We start from the raw sequence: 5955 nt of genomic DNA, 5'->3' as shown, positions 1-5955 counted from the left end.
TGGGCTTCAGGAGGTCATCCTGAACAAAATACATGTTGAAGTGTGTGCATAAGTCCTTTGGTTTAGGCGTGACACTCAATTTGAGTTTTTATTGCTTTAAATGCATTTTCAGCCCGAGCTGAGCGCGTTTTCTGACTTTGAATGTATCTTCTTAGGAATGAGTTGTGTATTCAAATTACTGCCCATTTAGGTGTCAGGGGGACATCCTGAACAAAATACATGTTGAAGTGTGTGCATAAGTCCTTTGGTTTAGGCGTGACACTCAATTTGAGTTTTTATTGCTTTAAATGCATTTTCAGCCCGAGCTGAGCACGTTTTGTGAGTTTGAATGTATCTTCATAGGGAAATGAGTTGTGTGGTCAAATTAATGCTCATATAGGCTTCAGGAGGTCATCCTGAACAAAATACATGTTGAAGTGTGTGCATAAGTCCTTTGGTTTAGGCGTGACACTCAATTTGAGTTTTTATTGCTTTAAATGCATTTTCAGCCCGAGCTGAGCACGTTTTGTGAGTTTGAATGTATCTTCATAGGAATGAGTTGTGTGGTCAAATTAATGCTCATTCAGGCTTCAGGTGGTCATCCTGAACTAAATACATGTTGAAGTGTGTGCATAAGTCCTTTGGTTTAGGCGTGACACTCAATTTGAGTTTTTATTGCTTTAAATGCATTTTCAGCCCGAGCTGAGCGCGCTTTCTGACTTTGAATGTATCTTCATAGGAATGAGTTGTGTGGTCAAATTAATGCTCATTAAGGCTTCAGGAGGTCATCTTGAACAAAATACATGTTGAAGTGTGTGCATAAGTCCTTTGGTTTAGGCGTGACACTCAATTTGAGTTTTTATTGCTTTAAATGAATTTTCAGCCCAAGCTGAGCTCGTTTTGTGAGTTTGAATGTATCTTCATAGGAATGAGTTGTGTGGTCAAATTGATGCTCATACGGGCTTCAGGAGGTCATCCTGAACAAAATACATGTTGAAGTGTGTGCATAAGTCCTTTGGTTTAGGTGTGACACTCAATTTGAGTTTTTATTTTTTAAATGCATTTTCAGCCCGAGCTGAGCACGTTTTGTGAGTTTGAATGTATCTTCATAGGAATGTGTTGTGTGGTCAAATTAATGCTCATATAGGCTTCAGGAGGTCATCCTGAACAAAATACATGTTGAAGTGTGTGCATAAGTCCTTTGGTTTAGGTGTGACACTCAATTCGAGTTTTTATTGCTTTAAATGCATTTTCAGCCCGAGCTGAGCGCGCTTTCTGACTTTGAATGTATCTTCATAGAAATGAGTTGTGTGGTCAAATTATTGCTCATTTAGGCTTCAGGAGGTCATCCTGAACAAAATACATGTTGAAGTGTGTGCATAAGTCCTTTGGTTTAGGCGTGACACTCAATTTGAGTTTTTATTGCTTTAAATGCATTTTCAGCCCGAGCTGAGCCTGTTTTGTGAGTTTGAATAGATCTTCATAGGAATGAGTTGTGTGGTCAAATTAATGCTCATATGTGCTTCAGGAGGTCATCCTGAACAAAATACATGTTGAAGTGTGTGCATAAGTCCTTTGGTTTAGGCGTGACACTCAATTTGAGTTTTTATTGCTTTAAATGCATTTTCAGCCCGAGCTGAGCGTGTTTTCTGACTTTGAATGTATCTTCTTAGGAATGAGTTGTGTATTCAAATTACTGCCCATTTAGGTGTCAGGGGGGCATCCTGAACAAAATACATGTTGAAGTGTGTGCATAAGTCCTTTGGTTTAGGCGTGACACTCAATTTGAGTTTTTATTGCTTTAAATGCATTTTCAGCCCGAGCTGAGCACGTTTTGTGAGTTTGAATGTATCTTCATAGGAATGAGTTGTGTGGTCAAATTAATGCTCATTCAGGCTTCAGGTGGTCATCCTGAACTAAATACATGTTGAAGTGTGTGCATAAGTCCTTTGGTTTAGGCGTGACACTCAATTTGAGTTTTTATTGCTTTAAATGCTTTTTCAGCCCGAGCTGAGCACGTTTTGTGAGTTTGAATGTATCTTCATAGGAATGAGTTTTGTGGTCAAATTAATGCTCATTTAGGCTTCAGGAGGTCATCCTGAACAAAATACATGTTGAAGTGTGTGCATAATCGTTTGGTTTAGGTGTGACACTCAATTTGAGTTTTTATTGCTTTAAATGCATTTTTCAGCCCGAGCTGAGCACGTTTTGTGAGTTTGAATGTATCTTCATAGGAATGTGTTGTGTGGTCAAATTAATGCTCATATAGGCTTCAGGAGGTCATCCTGAACAAAATACATGTTGAAGTGTGTGCATAAGTCCTTTGGTTTAGGTGTGACACTCAATTTGAGTTTTTATTGCTTTAAATGAATTTTCAGCCCGAGCTGAGCGCGCTTTCTGACTTTGAATGTATCTTCATAGAAATGAGTTGTGTGGTCAAATTATTGCTCATTTAGGCTTCAGGAGGTCATCCTGAACAAAATACATGTTGAAGTGTGTGCATAAATCCTTTGGTTTAGGCGTGACACTCAATTTGAGTTTTTATTGCTTTAAATGCATTTTCAGCCCGAGCTGAGCCTGTTTTGTGAGTTTGAATAGATCTTCATAGGAATGAGTTGTGTGGTCAAATTAATGCTCATATGTGCTTCAGGAGGTCATCCTGAACAAAATACATGTTGAAGTGTGTGCATAAGTCCTTTGGTTTAGGCGTGACACTCAATTTGAGTTTTTATTGCTTTAAATGCATTTTCAGCCCGAGCTGAGCGCGTTTTCTGACTTTGAATGTATCTTCTTAGGAATGAGTTGTGTATTCAAATTACTGCCCATTTAGGTGTCAGGGGGACATCCTGAACAAAATACATGTTGAAGTGTGTGCATAAGTCCTTTGGTTTAGGCGTGACACTCAATTTGAGTTTTTATTGCTTTAAATGCATTTTCAGCCCGAGCTGAGCACGTTTTGTGAGTTTGAATGTATCTTCATAGGGAAATGAGTTGTGTGGTCAAATTAATGCTCATATAGGCTTCAGGAGGTCATCCTGAACAAAATACATGTTGAAGTGTGTGCATAAGTCCTTTGGTTTAGGTGTGACACTCAATTTGAGTTTTTATTGCTTTAAATGCATTTTCAGCCCGAGCTGAGCGCGCTTTCTGACTTTGAATGTATCTTCATAGGAATGAGTTGTGTGGTCAAATTAATGCTCATTTAGGCTTCAGGTGGTCATCCTGAACTAAATACATGTTGACGTGTGTGCATAAGTCCTTTGGTTTAGGCGTGACACTCAATTTGAGTTTTTATTGCTTTAAATGCATTTTCAGCCCGAGCTGAGCGCACTTTCTGAATTTGAATGTATCTTCATAGAAATGAGTTGTGTGGTCAAATTATTGCTCATTTAGGCTTCAGGAGGTCATCCTGAACAAAATACATGTTGAAGTGTGTGCATAAGTCCTTTGGTTTAGGCGTGACACTCAATTTGAGTTTTTATTGCTTTAAATGCATTTTCAGCCCGAGCTGAGCACGTTTTGTGAGTTTGAATGTATCTTCATAGGAATGAGTTGTGTGGTCAAATTATTGCTCATTTAGGCGTCAGGTGGTCATCCTGAACTAAATACATGTTGACGTGTGTGCATAAGTCCTTTGGTTTAGGCGTGACACTCAATTTGAGTTTTTATTGCTTTAAATGCATTTTCAGCCTGAGCTGAGCGCGCTTTCTGACTTTGAATGTATCTTCATAGAAATGAGTTGTGTGATCAAATTATTGCTCATTTAGGCTTCAGGAGGTCATCCTGAACAAAATACATGTTGAAGTGTGTGCATAAGTCCTTTGGTTTAGGCGTGACACTCAATTTGAGTTTTTATTGCTTTAAATGCATTTTCAGCCCGAGCTGAGCCTGTTTTGTGAGTTTGAATAGATCTTCATAGGAATGAGTTGTGTGGTCAAATTAATGCTCATATGGGCTTCAGGAGGTCATCCTGAACAAAATACATGTTGAAGTGTGTGCATAAGTCCTTTGGTTTAGGCGTGACACTCAATTTGAGTTTTTATTGCTTTAAATGCATTTTCAGCCCGAGCTGAGCGCGTTTTCTGACTTTGAATGTATCTTCTTAGGAATGAGTTGTGTATTCAAATTACTGCCCATTTAGGTGTCAGGGGGACATCCTGAACAAAATACATGTTGAAGTGTGTGCATAAGTCCTTTGGTTTAGGCGTGACACTCAATTTGAGTTTTTATTGCTTTAAATGCATTTTCAGCCCGAGCTGAGCACGTTTTGTGAGTTTGAATGTATCTTCATAGGGAAATGAGTTGTGTGGTCAAATTAATGCTCATATAGGCTTCAGGAGGTCATCCTGAACAAAATACATGTTGAAGTGTGTGCATAAGTCCTTTGGTTTAGGCGTGACACTCAATTTGAGTTTTTATTGCTTTAAATGCATTTTCAGCCCGAGCTGAGCACGTTTTGTGAGTTTGAATGTATCTTCATAGGAATGAGTTGTGTGGTCAAATTAATGCTCATTCAGGCTTCAGGTGGTCATCCTGAACTAAATACATGTTGAAGTGTGTGCATAAGTCCTTTGGTTTAGGCGTGACACTCAATTTGAGTTTTTATTGCTTTAAATGCATTTTCAGCCCGAGCTGAGCGCGCTTTCTGACTTTGAATGTATCTTCATAGGAATGAGTTGTGTGGTCAAATTAATGCTCATTAAGGCTTCAGGAGGTCATCTTGAACAAAATACATGTTGAAGTGTGTGCATAAGTCCTTTGGTTTAGGCGTGACACTCAATTTGAGTTTTTATTGCTTTAAATGAATTTTCAGCCCAAGCTGAGCTCGTTTTGTGAGTTTGAATGTATCTTCATAGGAATGAGTTGTGTGGTCAAATTGATGCTCATACGGGCTTCAGGAGGTCATCCTGAACAAAATACATGTTGAAGTGTGTGCATAAGTCCTTTGGTTTAGGTGTGACACTCAATTTGAGTTTTTATTTTTTAAATGCATTTTCAGCCCGAGCTGAGCACGTTTTGTGAGTTTGAATGTATCTTCATAGGAATGTGTTGTGTGGTCAAATTAATGCTCATATAGGCTTCAGGAGGTCATCCTGAACAAAATACATGTTGAAGTGTGTGCATGAGTCCTTTGGTTTAGGTGTGACACTCAATTCGAGTTTTTATTGCTTTAAATGCATTTTCAGCCCGAGCTGAGCGCGCTTTCTGACTTTGAATGTATCTTCATAGAAATGAGTTGTGTGGTCAAATTATTGCTCATTTAGGCTTCAGGAGGTCATCCTGAACAAAATACATGTTGAAGTGTGTGCATAAGTCCTTTGGTTTAGGCGTGACACTCAATTTGAGTTTTTATTGCTTTAAATGCATTTTCAGCCCGAGCTGAGCCTGTTTTGTGAGTTTGAATAGATCTTCATAGGAATGAGTTGTGTGGTCAAATTAATGCTCATATGTGCTTCAGGAGGTCATCCTGAACAAAATACATGTTGAAGTGTGTGCATAAGTCCTTTGGTTTAGGCGTGACACTCAATTTGAGTTTTTATTGCTTTAAATGCATTTTCAGCCCGAGCTGAGCGTGTTTTCTGACTTTGAATGTATCTTCTTAGGAATGAGTTGTGTATTCAAATTACTGCCCATTTAGGTGTCAGGGGGGCATCCTGAACAAAATACATGTTGAAGTGTGTGCATAAGTCCTTTGGTTTAGGCGTGACACTCAATTTGAGTTTTTATTGCTTTAAATGCATTTTCAGCCCGAGCTGAGCACGTTTTGTGAGTTTGAATGTATCTTCATAGGAATGAGTTGTGTGGTCAAATTAATGCTCATTCAGGCTTCAGGTGGTCATCCTGAACTAAATACATGTTGAAGTGTGTGCATAAGTCCTTTGGTTTAGGCGTGACACTCAATTTGAGTTTTTATTGCTTTAAATGCTTTTTCAGCCCGAGCTGAGCACGTTTTGTGAGTTTGAATGTATCTTCATA

Source organism: Hippocampus guttulatus, unplaced genomic scaffold (assembly GCF_054856545.1).
Source record: "Hippocampus guttulatus isolate MCC_2025c unplaced genomic scaffold, RoL_Hgut_1.0 HiC_scaffold_26, whole genome shotgun sequence".
NCBI classification, from domain to species: domain Eukaryota; kingdom Metazoa; phylum Chordata; class Actinopteri; order Syngnathiformes; family Syngnathidae; genus Hippocampus; species Hippocampus guttulatus.
This window is presented reverse-complemented; position numbering follows the sequence as displayed.